The 12,646-nt window shown below is 48.3% G+C and overlaps 1 long non-coding RNA gene across 2 annotated transcripts in view; it reads right to left on the bottom strand.

The window, feature by feature from the left end:
* Positions 1–12,646, bottom strand: part of LOC123797673 (uncharacterized) — a 74,861-nt gene that overhangs the window by 21,088 nt on the left and 41,127 nt on the right. For both annotated transcript variants that reach the window (XR_006781018.2, XR_015725638.1), the window contains exon 2: positions 12,199–12,294. This is a non-coding gene — a long non-coding RNA (uncharacterized LOC123797673). The remainder of the gene's footprint in view (positions 1–12,198; positions 12,295–12,646) is intronic.

The raw sequence follows: 12,646 nt of genomic DNA, 5'->3' as shown, positions 1-12,646 counted from the left end.
GTGACTGCGACACCTGTCGCTCAGGTCTAAGCTAACGGACTGCACATGCATCTGCGGCCCATGTCGAGGAAGTATTTAAAGCTCAAGTCCAACCAGGTCGGCTTACTCCTCTGCTCTTCTTCCCAAGAGCTGGCCTTTTGTAAGAGTTCTGTTCACTCCTGTTGGGCTAGTGTCACTCCCCAGATGGAAAAGTTCTGTCGCTTGGATTACACGTATATACGCCCAACCAGTTACAAACTCCTGGGGTGCAGGGAACACCTGTTTCTCATCTCTGTCCCCCCGCCCCCCACAGTTGCTAACACATGGCTGACCCTCCATAAATACTTGTTGAATAAACAAATGAATGAGTGGTAAAGTGGACTTCTAACACTTGCTACGTATTTAGTTCAGCTCTGTCCAATAGAAATTCTATGATGATGGAGTATAGAGTGGGGCTGTCCATGATTGTACTCACATGTAGCTACTGAGCGCTTGAAGAGTGGCTGGTGTAGCTGGGGGGCTGAATTCTAAATTTTAATTCATTTTATTTAATTTGTCATGTGTAGCCAATAGCTACCATATTGAATGTGAAGATTTAGATGATTGGCTATATAATTTGATCACCTACAATGATAAACTGTGGAGCCTTCTCAAGTTAAGTTTTTTCACTTAACATGGCCCAGAAACTTCCAAGAACAGTTTGGAAGCAGTGAAAAAGCATATTAGCACGTCTCATGGCACGTGCCATCATCACCATGGGCAAAGCAAGGCCAGAAGGAGGGAGAGTGACTAGAAATTAGTTCCGCCTGCCTTTTTCTGAGTAAGTCTTGGGTTCCGCAGGAGTGTGAATGGTCAGCCTCTTGGTTTATGACTCACCAAGAGCCACCCTCCATGACTGCTCCAAGCCCCTGCCGGCAGGGCACCGAGTCTGGGCTGAGTTGGAGGGAAGAGTGCCATGTGGTGAGTCATCCATACCATTTCTCAGAGCAGGTGCTCTTTGGGGAGCCTCCTTCAAAGGGTGCCCCACCCAGCCTGCCTTTCCCTGCAGGGGTGACTTTAGCCTCAGGACATGCATGAAGTCCATTCCTGTTCAGGAACATCTGGGGTGGTATGGAGTTACCAGGCACTTGTGCTCAGAGACCCCCCAGGAATTTGGATCTCGGGGTGGGTTTTGTGCTCCGACTGTCCTGGCAGAGGCTGAAGACCCCTACGTGAGTACCAGCAGCGACTGCAGCGACTTTAATGCCAAACCGAGACCCTTGGTTCAACCGGTTCCAGCCATTGTTGCCCGTGGCAGAAAGCAGAGGGGGGTTCCCCAGGATGCTGGAAAGCCGGGGGGTCCTCAGGCACAGCAGGAGACTTGCTGGCGGGATAGGCCCTCGTGGGCATCCACGCGTGTGCCTATGAGTATGTGTGTGATCCCCTAGAGGCCACTGTCCTCTCCTGCATGGAACAGGATAGAATCTCTACACCCAAGGTGAGCAGTGCCCGTTTCTCCTGTTGAATGGAGGTGGTTCTCCTTGCTTTCTGGGCTAGGAAATGTCCATGGAGCGAGTCACTCAAGCACCCGGGACGCCAGGTCACTAAGCCAGAGCTCCCAGAGCTGCTAGCATCTTCCACTCTCATCCCTCAGGGATGCAGGCCAAAGCTACATGCCACCCAGCTCTCCCCAGTGCCAGGCCACACCGTCCCTTCTTGGGCTGCTTGTCACCTCTCGTTTGGAAGACAAAAAAAAAAGACCACAGCCCTGGGTCCCTGACACAGCAGAACTCGGAGGTGCCTTAGGCCAGGGCAGCGTCTGGGTACAGTAGGCCGTTGGTGGTGAGCCATCTTCTGGAGCCCAGAGTTGTTTCAACATATCTGACACACCCTGCAGGCCCAGCGGGCAGGGTGGGGGAAGCCCGTACTGTACATGACACACGGGAGAAGCCCTGGTTACCGGTTGCACAAACAACACCTCATTCAGGGCTTGGGTGTCGAAGTGACTTGTCACTCCGCACTCATGCATCTCACCCTCCCCTCACTCAGCTTTTCCTCCCAGCCTCATCTTTCAAGTCTTTGAGGGCTGGGGCAAGCCTAGGTTTGGGGAACAATTGGTGTCCAGAGACCCAATCATTGCAAAAATCATGGGCCGATGGCATGGTGGGCTACTGTCGGCTTGTCATTCCAGCCTTTGTTTCTTGAAATTCCCTCCAGCTCCATCAAAAAGTCCTATGGTTTCCATCACGGCCCTCCTTTTTTAGAGATACTCATCCCTGCAGATGGTGTGGTTCTTTCTGGGTCAAGTGTCACTGAAAAGGCCGGTGTGAGTGGAGCACCTTGGCCATTCTGGAAAGCTCTTTAGGTTTCCTGGGAAAGTATTCCATCCCAGCCTACTGTTTGTAGCATGGTGCATTTCTTAGGATGCGGAAGATTAATACCTACAGAAATGATTTCCTCAATAAAGAGTGCTTCTTTGAGGGCGAGCCTATCTCTGTGCAACATAGCCACAGAATTTCAGATTTTAAGAACTAGTAGGGGATCTAGAGATCAGAGCTTCATTTTCAGGATGAGAACACAACACCAGAGAGGTCAAGCAATTTGGCCAAAGTCGCTGCAGTTTATAGAGTTACTAGAACCTTGAATAGATAAGATGATGCATAAATCCGTGAGCTGGGATTGATTTCAGATGGAAATGGGGGACTTACTGTGGACTCCTCACATAGAAGATGGGATAGGGAGTCATAATGATTTTGAATAATTTTCCCCTTTTTTACAACATCAGATACTCTCAGTGTTATCATATATTAAGCAGGATGATAAACGTGTTCTCTCTTTTACCATAAACTGTTTTGCTTATTTCCCTTCTTGCTGCCAAAAGGACAAGTAAAGCTAGCATAGAACCATCTGTCCATCTCCAGGGCTCTGGCTGGTGCCACGCATCTAGAGATGCTGAGATCTTATAGGAGGATGACCTCTAAGGTAGAACTGGGGACACAACTTGCTCTTTCCTTTCTCCCTGATAATGTGCCTGTCAACTCCCAGATGTGGACTGCTACAGTACTGGGATGAGAATGGGGGGTGCTGATACCTTCCTTTTTTTAAAATCTTTTTAAAATATTTTATTTATTAGAGAGAGAGCAAGTGAGAGAGAGAAAGAGAGCGTGCATGAGTGGGAGGAGGGGCAGAGGGACAGGGAGAAGCAGACTCCCCACTGAGCAGGAGCTCCATCCCAGGACCCTGGGATCATGACCTGAGCTGAAGGCAGACGCTTAACTGCTTAACCGACTGAGCCACCCAGGTGCCCCTGATACCTTCTTGTGGCTTAAGCAAGCTTTGGTAACCCCTTTGTCATAGGTGAGAGACATTCAAAGCCTTATTGCCATGGAACAGGATAGCCACAAGGTAAGAGAAGCCTCTGCTTTTTCTGTGAGCCACATGAGACTTTCTCCATCTTGTGAAAATGCAGGGGCCAGAGATTCTCAAAGTAGGATCTGGTAAAAGGATCAGTTCATGTTTTCCACAAGGTTCTTTGTAGAAGGTTTTTCACTTTGTCTTTCTAGAGGTCATTCCAGTTCTGTTTATGCAATAGTCACTAGTTAAGTTTCTGGCTGTCATCCATCCTCTATGTTGGGCCAGGCTTGTGGTGGGAATCCTGTTTTCCTGGAGATGTCGGGGTTATAAACTAGTTCTTGGGCTCATGGTCCATGTCTGCTACTGTCCATGTACCTAGCACTGTATTTACACTATTTTGTATTATTCCCTCAACAAGATTTTAGATTCCTTGAGCCCAAATAAGAGAACTTATATTTTCTTTAATTCCCTATCCTGTCCATAGCCAGAACACATTATACATGCTAATAAGCAATTGACTTGAGTTTTTAAAGGTTTAAATTAGGCAGGAACATACATTAATAGCAAAATATATATGTATTGTATACAGGCTAAAAATTTAAGGTGAAAAATATGGTGTTACTTATTCAAGTTGGCCATGAGGAACAGAAAATTTTTTATAAAAAATTATCTTGGTTAAAAGACCTCAAAAGTCCGAAGGTTTTCAATAATGTCCCTTAAGAAATGTGATGGAAATGTTGCAGGGGGTGGTAAGTCAGCTTGGAAGGTGCAAACGTTGCATTCATAAATGTGAGCAAGTCAAACAACACCTCTGAAAACTTTGACCCAAAGAAGTTGAAAATGTAACAGATATTGAACATGTCCCTGAGAGTAGATGGTTTATCACCCTAGCATGTGTCGTGAGGACACATTGCGCACAAGCGTCAGAGATATGGACAGATACGGGGAAAGCACCTTTCGAGGCTGTCCTCCCAGAGTTGGGGGGCCATGGCTCCGAGGTGACCAAGAGCCACCATGTGCCATCATTTCAAGGGGTTTTCATATCTCTGAGTCCTAACACCTGGGGAAGCGTATTCCCCCAGAGGTGCTTGCAGCCTGAGTGCACCTGGGAATTAAAGAAATCATCGGGCTTCTGTTCTTTGAGCTGAGTCAAAAGGCAGAGTGGTGCCTGGCCATTTAATTTTAGATTTTAACGTGAGGCGCTTACACGGTCCCTGCTACATCGATGTGATCTGTGTGATCCACAGCTGCTAGGGCAGACGGCAGGAGACGGGACTCGGGCTCTTGAAGCACTTTACTGGGAGATAATAAGCAAGAATGACTAGCATTTTTAAGTCCAGATTTCTTATCCCTGGAAGGTTCTCTGAGGGGAGGAGCCTGAGGAAGTTTGAAAGGAGGGATTGTTCCGCTGTCTTGGGTGCTGGTAGCAGATTAAATATCAGCCCTGACACGTGCACTTGAATCGTTCTGTTGGGTTGGAGAAGTTTTAGCCCAAGGTCACTTATTTCCAGTTCTGAATAAAATTATCTAAGTTGTTGCCCCAAAATTTTCAAATGCATTTTTGAGCTGGATTTTGGCCAAGCTGTCAGGCAAGCATTTAGGGAAATGTTGTTAGCTTTGGAAATTGTTCCTTCTGCAAGGACCCTTGCGGACTGGAGTAATTACCCCATCTGCCCCGGTTTCCTCTTTGGCTCCAGAAACCTCTGTGCCCCTCTGACTTTTTTTGCCTGGTTTCTCGTTGAAGCCCACAGAGGTCCCTCACCTTTGCTTTTCCAGAGGACTCTCCCAAGTCTGGGAAAAACAACAAACAAAACTCAAACAAATGACCACACACACGGGGTAGAATATCTGGTTTTGGATGTTGCGTTCAGGACAGTAATATCCCTGTTCCTTCAAAATGTGTCATTGACTTCTGTTTTCAATGATCACAGCCAAATATGACACGAGAAGATCTGATCTTAGAAATAAGGGCTGTGATGACCTCAGCCCAGGAGGGATGAGGACAAGCCAGAGGAAGGCATGCTCATGGCCATGACACCCTGGTTCCCCATCCATCCCATATGAAGAGATTTTCCTCCTTCTTTTTCCATGGGACACTCCACAAGCAAGTTGGGGGTGACAGCACTTGAGCTCCCCTAAAACTCTTCCCCCCTTCCTGGGTGAGAAAGTCCTGGAGGCAAGGATTGCTTCATTGCCAAGTCAGGCAGGGTACACTCACTGTGAGTCTCAAGCTGAGCTGAGTTGGGTAAGATCAAAAGCAGAAGGGCCAGGGGCGCCTGGGTGGCACAGCGGTTAAGCGTCTGCCTTCAGCTCAGGGCGTGATCCCGGCGTTATGGGATTGAGCCCCACATCAGGCTCCTCTGCTATGAGCCTGCTTCTTCCTCTCCCATTCCCCCTGCTTGTGTTCCCTCTCTCGCTGGCTGTCTCTATCTCTGTCGAATAAATAAATAAAATCTTAAAAAAAAAAAAAGCAGAAGGGCCTTTGTTCTTGCCCCTGATTCTAGGCCAAGGAAGGCCCAACCATGTGCCCATGCCTTTCTGAGGCATCTCTTACCAGGCTCAGACATCTGGTGGATGCTGGACAAGTACTCGCTCCCAGAGTGATACTGAGAATGTCCTTTTTGGGCCTGGAGAAGAAATGAACTTCTAAGATGTATGTGTTTAATGTTTAACAGGTGGGAGGAAGCCCTGATTTTGTATCCTTTGCCAATCTCTGTGGTGTAAATGCTCCCAAGCTAAAAACATGATGTTAACTGGCTTGCAAAATTCCTGAATACTAATGATGGTCTCTCGCAAGTCAAAGCCAGCTGCAGCTCATAACTGGCACTAGCCCAGCCCGCTGTCACTGCAACTGACCCGGAGACCCAGAGCCCTGTCTTCAGAGCCAGACAGACATGACAGGGGGTCTCCTAGCCCCAGCCCTGAGGAGGTGTGTTACCTCAGGCATGTTACCTCACCTTTCTGAGCCTTAGTATACTTATCCAGAGAACCAGGGTGAACAGTAGCTTGCGCAGTCTCTGTGGCCAGGTTGACGGAGGACCATGACTGGCAGCCCTCGCTCTACTTTGTGGTCTGAACCAGTCTAAGTTAACATTGGCCAGAAGAGGATGCCATTCTGAGCAGGTGCTACCCTCAGTGGCCACCTCAGGGTCACGTGCTGATCGTGAGGGTTTGCTGTGAGTCGGAATAAGATAATGAATGCAAAGGGCTGCCCTGCTGTGGGTATTTGGTGTTAGTCCCCAACTCAACATCCTTCCTTATTCTTCCTGCTAAAGTCCCAAGGAAACGCTGCCAGACAGACCACAGGCCTCTGACTGGGGGTCAGGCTCACCCGCCTACCTGGTAGAAACAGCCCTGCACACTTTGCCTCCTGTCTCTGGAGGACTAACCAGACCTGACCATGCAGGATCGGGAGGCACGGAGAGTTGGCATTCGGCACACCCACGACATTTTTCAGTATCTGTATCTTCAGTCTCTCTAGCCACTGATTTATATCCTGAGTCCTGTTCCTAAAGGGCTTTGCTCTCTGTCATTACAAGCCACAGCCCCTTACAGGGGAATTACGGTCACGTCTCCCAGAGGAAAGGTGTCGAGTACTCGACTGCTGCCCCAACACATCTCTTGGCTCCATGCAGCCCACGCACACCACTCCAGCTGCCACCTGCCAGCACTGGCGTCTTGCTGCCTAGGGACTTCCCCTCACCACTGAAGCACCTTCTGCTAACTGACTGGCAGGTTGAGAGTGGCCCCCAGGGGAGGGGGGCAGGGAGCATCCTGCAACCAATGACTGATGAGCACTGGTGGAGAATACCCCGGCCCCCGCCCTCTCCAGGTGACCTATCTCTGAACACTGTTTGACAGGGAGCCCCAGAGTTTCCCTGACAGGGTTAAGCCCCGTCACCCACCTTAGTAGCTGGCTAGGTCACCGACCTTTTGTTACCTGCCTTCCCTTTCTTATCTCTCTCCCCATTTCCTCTGGTTTTCTCGGCACCTCCCAAACACACTATTTGCAATTGAACTTTTGTCTCCATGTCTCCACTTTAGGAGGAACCCAAACGAGCCGAGGGCATTTATGAACCACCAGGAGAATGATTCTTGGAGAGTGGAATTCCAAACTCTGCTTTCTGAACCGGATATAGCACAGTCTGACACATACACATGCATGGAGAGGAACAATGGGACAGAATACCTAAAATGGAAATTATCCAGCAAAATTCGAGAGGTTTAGCTGCCACCCTGATAACACTTAATGGGAGGAGAGATGCTGCTCCAGGCGTCTCAGGCCGAAGGAAGCGTGTGGCTTCCTGTCATTAAGCTAAGGTCATGCACAGGAGGACAGTGCTGTAAGACGGGCTTGGGCCCCTCCACGTTGTTGGTACGGTTCTGGCAGGGCACCTGCAGCACATCCTAACTCTTCCGTCTGTGTCTCACCGGATTCTTGAATAAAACCCGTCCATACACAGGGGTCATTTGCATGGAGGCCAGGCTCCCTTTGTGAGGATACCTGGCTATTTCTTGGTCCAGTGCAAGGGAAAGCAAAGATGGCAACTCCACGGCGCATGCCCTTGTTAAGCCCCGAGTCTGCGCTGGGCGCTCTGTGACCTGCCCTCGTGGCGCTCCCAGTCTGAGCGGAGAGACTGGCAGGAGATGCCCGCCAACTGCAGAGCAGAGCTACAGGACAACTGTCCTAGAATATTTGGTCTAACAGAGTGCTGATGGAATGACCAATTTCAGTTCATAGGGTTGAAAAAGACGTTCTGAATTTGACGAATGGCAGTAAACCTGCCAGCAGAAGGTCCATGCCTAGTAGGAACTCCATAACCTTGGTTCGCATCTAGGGTCCATTCCACACTAAGTCTGTGTCTAAGGACTAGGGCACAGAGACTATGTTGAAGATTTTTGATGAGTTCTAGCTACAGTTATCTGCAAAATGAAAGGCAAAAAGCCAAGGGTCTTTTTGTAGCTCAGTTACCAAACACTGGGAGGATCCGCCCCGTATCATCCGGATTGGCCGTTCTTGCTGCCGGAGAACAGTGTGCAGTTCCCTACGATCCACCTCGCTTGGCTCTGGTGGCCAAGGCATCCAGATACTGGGTGACGAGGGGCCTGCCGTAGAGGAGATGACCCATCTAGAAAGGATCCAGAACGCAAGTGGCAGCTACAGTACCAGCCACTACAGCCTTTGCTGCCATGCTCCCTGCGTTCCCGAGCCGTCCAGAAGGGACTGTGTCGGAGGATGGGCTCCTGCAGGGAGAAGGCAGGCAGCAGACATCTTGGCCGGGCCCCCTCTCTGGTTTACAGGGAGAAGAGGACGCTGGGGCGCCCGAGGTGGGGGGGGGGGGGCTGCGGAAATGTTGGATTATTGGAGCCCAGATCCAGGAGCACCATGTGAGGCCGTGCGAGCCTGTGTGAACCACCTTCCTTTTGAGATTCAGGGGAGCACCTGCAGCCTGCACCCTGAGAATTCTCCCCAGCCGCCCACACGGCAGCGGGAACCATGCAATGTGTGTTCGCCGCCTGTCTGCTGCAGGGAGGAGGCTCCCGCTCTAGCCCTAGCAGAGCAACCCGGCCAGATGAGGAGCTGTGGAGGGGTGTGAGGGAGTGGGGGAGTGCCGAGGGCCTGGAGTCCTCATCACCGGCAGGTGGGCAGCTGTTTGAGGAGGGAGAGGCAGAGGGGAGGGGGAGAGAGCTAAAGCAAAGGTCACTCACTGTTAGCTGCTCTGTCTAGCTAGCTTGCTCTGAGGAGGCCAGGAGGACATGATTTGTAAGCTCTGGGTGGGTGTGGGTGGGTGTGTGTGTGTGTGTGTGTGTGTGTGTGTGTGACACAGACAGACAGGCAGGCGGAGAGAGACAGAGAAGGAAAGACGTCATGACAAAGTAACTTAGGAAAATAGGCAATACTTAGCTCTAGTCACTTTTCACTAATCAAAAGTAATTTAATTCATTTCACAAATGAGAAATGTGGTTTACTTATAAATTAGATGGCTGGGGGTTTTGTTGGTTTGTTTAGCGGATGCGAGGGAATGAAAACATTTGCTGGGACAATCAGGCCTTCTTCTCTATTCCCCACCGAAGAGAAGAAAAACCCTTAGAGAGAGAAGAATGTGCTTTGCTCCTCCCTTCCTACTTGTCCCACTACTAGTCACCATTGCAACCGCATACTCTCCTGCCCTGTTCTCCTTCTTGTGCCAATCTCCTCTGCTCAATCACTGATTCAGTCAGCCAGCCTGTCAGGCAGTCAGTCAACAGACATATATGCCTGGCATCAGTGTCTGTGGGTAGAAGCTATTTAATATGCAGATTCTAGTTTTCATTTAGTCTAAGGAAGAGTTTGCTAACAGGGAATTCACTCCTAAAAGGAGTTCACTCTCCATCAAGGAAAATGTCTGCCTGAGCCAGCAATAACTGGCTGGGATGCTTCTGGAGGATTCTTGCATCATGCAGGGCTTGGCTGAGATAATACCTAAGATGCCTCCCAGTACTGAGATTCCATGATTTTGTTGTAATCATTTTTCATGGAATTGAATAGACACCAAAGAAAGACCACAGTCCCTAAATGGGATTCTCCACCCCCACAACTCCAAAGTGATCAATCCCAACAAAGTAAATGTTCGCACTGATCTCTGCCTTCGTTCCAGCATTTGATGACTTGAAAGCTGTCTAGACTGAGCCGAAAGGCTGAGAAAAATGGCCACGTGGAATTCTCCAGCGTGGAGCCACTGAGGAGAGGAGTCAGGGCCTGTGATGATTCTCCTCGTGCTGTGTCCAAGCCCAGGGCTGGATTCACCCCCAAAAAAGGCACGTATCCTCCTCACTCAGAACCAAAGGTAACAACTGAACATGAAAGACCAGAGGAAAAGACAGAAAACTGAAAACAAGCAATTTTCCAACTGGAGATGGGTCAGACTCTCCAAATCACACTGGGCAAGAGCAAAGCAGGTCAACTTGATTCGCTCTACCAGGCACGTTTCTGGCATTCCCACTACATGAGTCTGCACTCTGGGGACCCGGAAGAGTGAGCACCAGGCCTCCTTCCTGATCGAGTGAACCTTCTGCCCGCCTGCCCACCCTGAATCCTCCAGCCAGTGCAGGAGCGCCCACAGCCTGGCCTGGGAGGCTGTCTTCCTGGAGCCTTCGATGCCTTCCCTGCGCTTGGTTACCAGTCTCATCCAAAAGGATTCTTGCCTTAAATCTCCATGAGGAACATGAGGAATGGTAAGCTCTGGCTTTAATAAGCCTTCTGAAGATGAAGAAATTCTTGGCAGAACCCATCCTCCTCTTGACTCTGTTCACGAATTAAGTATAAATCTGCATCTCTTCCTTTCCCTCTCTGTCAGAGTGCTGTTCTGTAAAACTGCTGTTAATCAGGGAGAATTGGCAATGGAAGTGTCTGTCAGAAAGACTGTTCTTACAGTTGAGACCTGCCTGTTGTAGGAGATGAGGTAATTTCTTCTTAAGCTTCTGGTATCCAAGGAGGAAAAAGAACAACAAAACAAGGTCTGTTAATAAAGGTGTGAGAGTCTCTGGGTATTTTCTGTTGCTAAAGAGACCTCAAGGAAGGTTACTTCTGGGCTGAAAGCAAACCTTTGTCAAGGATTTCATTTTAGAAGGTTCAAAGGACACCAGAGAGAGAGTGAGAACAAGAGACAGGAAGAGGCATGCACAGAAAGAGGGGAAGAGATGAAGGGAGGGAGAAGGCGGGAGAGCCAGGCCTTGCTGAGATGTCACAGGAGAGAGTCACAGATGCGGGCTGCAGCAGTTTGATCACCGGGAAAATGTCTGTTAAGGGTTGATGCAATGGAAGAGAGAAATTTCTGGATTTTCTTTTTCTTTTTAAAGATGGGCCTTTGCTCCTGCTGCTTTGTTCACCTGGAATGACCTTTTTCCTGTCCATCTCTAGCCCCTCTATTCTAAAGGGGGCTCGGTTCAAATGCCCCCTCTTCCATGAACACATCTTTCGTATCTCTAGTTACATACATAATTGCTTCATCTTCTGCAGGTCACTAGCAATTTTTCTCCATTAAAACATTTTTTTTTGTCTCTAGTCATGGTAAAATACACATAAATTTGACCATCTTAAACATTTTTAAGTGTCCAGTTCAACAGCGTTAAGTGTATTCACATTGTTGTGCAACCAATCTTCAGAACTTCTTTTTTTCCAGAACTTTCTCATCTTGCAAAACCGAAATTCTGTACCCATTAAACAACACCTCCCCATTCTACTGGCAACCACGATTCTACTTTCTGTCTTGATGAACATGACTACTTTAGGTACCTCATATAAGTGAAATCAGACAGTATTTATCTTTTTGTAATTGGCTTATTTCACTTAGAATAATATCCTCAAGTTATTACATATATGAGAACTTTCTTCCTTTTCTTTTTTTTTTAAATAGGCCCCACACCCAGCATGGAGCCCAACGCAGGGCTTGAACTCATGTCCCTAAGATCAAGACCTGAGCTAAAATCAAGAATTGGACACTCAATTGACTGAACCACCTAGGCGCTCTAGAATTTCCTTCCTTTTTAAGGAATACTAATTTTTTTGTTTTTCTAATGGCATTCTTACTTTTAAGTGACATATGCACATGATATCTCTTCTATAGAATTCTAGATCTTTTGAGGACAGGGTCTGAGTCTCCACACAGTTGAATCCCACTGTACCTATTAGCTCAGTGCTCAGCAGAGGATTCGGCTAACTGAATATTTGGTGAGACTATCAAAGGGCAAATGCTGTCATATTGTCTTAGGTGGGCTCTTCTAGACCTTCCGGTTTCTCTACAACCACATCCCCCGAAAGACTCAACAGCTGTTTAAACCAATCCACATCATCAAGTAAAGGTGAGCAGAAATGGATTGGCATCAACCATTTTGGGCTGATCTTACCCCACAGCCTTGAATCAGTCCTGTGTCTTCTCCTGGCTTGAGCCTTCTACTTCCTTCTGGGAAACATCTCCATTGGGACAGGAAAATGGGCCCAATCTTAAAAGAACAGAAAGATGGAATAAGAAAGAGTAAGGAGAGAGGAGGATGGTACACATAAGAACGGAAGCCGATAATTAGATTTAGATTTTCCGTCCTGTTAACTCTCCGGTTGTGTCATCACTTTTAATGTGTATCTTCTGATAAAGATGGGGTGGTAAGGGGGAGCAGGGGACTGTGGAGGTCTTGCTGTTAATCATACCAAACATTCTTTTCCACCCTTTTCTCCAGGTTGTCACTATGGAAGACTGCTTTTTTGCAACTCAGGAACAATATGAGAAGCCTCGCTACAAATTGATTTGGGAACTTGGAGATCTAAATGAAACTTCACGTTTGGTCTGTAACAACTATT

This window comes from Ursus americanus, chromosome 9, assembly GCF_024610735.1.
Source record: "Ursus americanus isolate L20-20 chromosome 9, mUrsAme1.1.p, whole genome shotgun sequence".
NCBI classification, from domain to species: Eukaryota; Metazoa; Chordata; class Mammalia; order Carnivora; family Ursidae; genus Ursus; species Ursus americanus.
The sequence above is the reverse complement of the archived record's forward strand: the minus strand, read 5'-3'. Positions and strand labels throughout refer to the sequence as shown.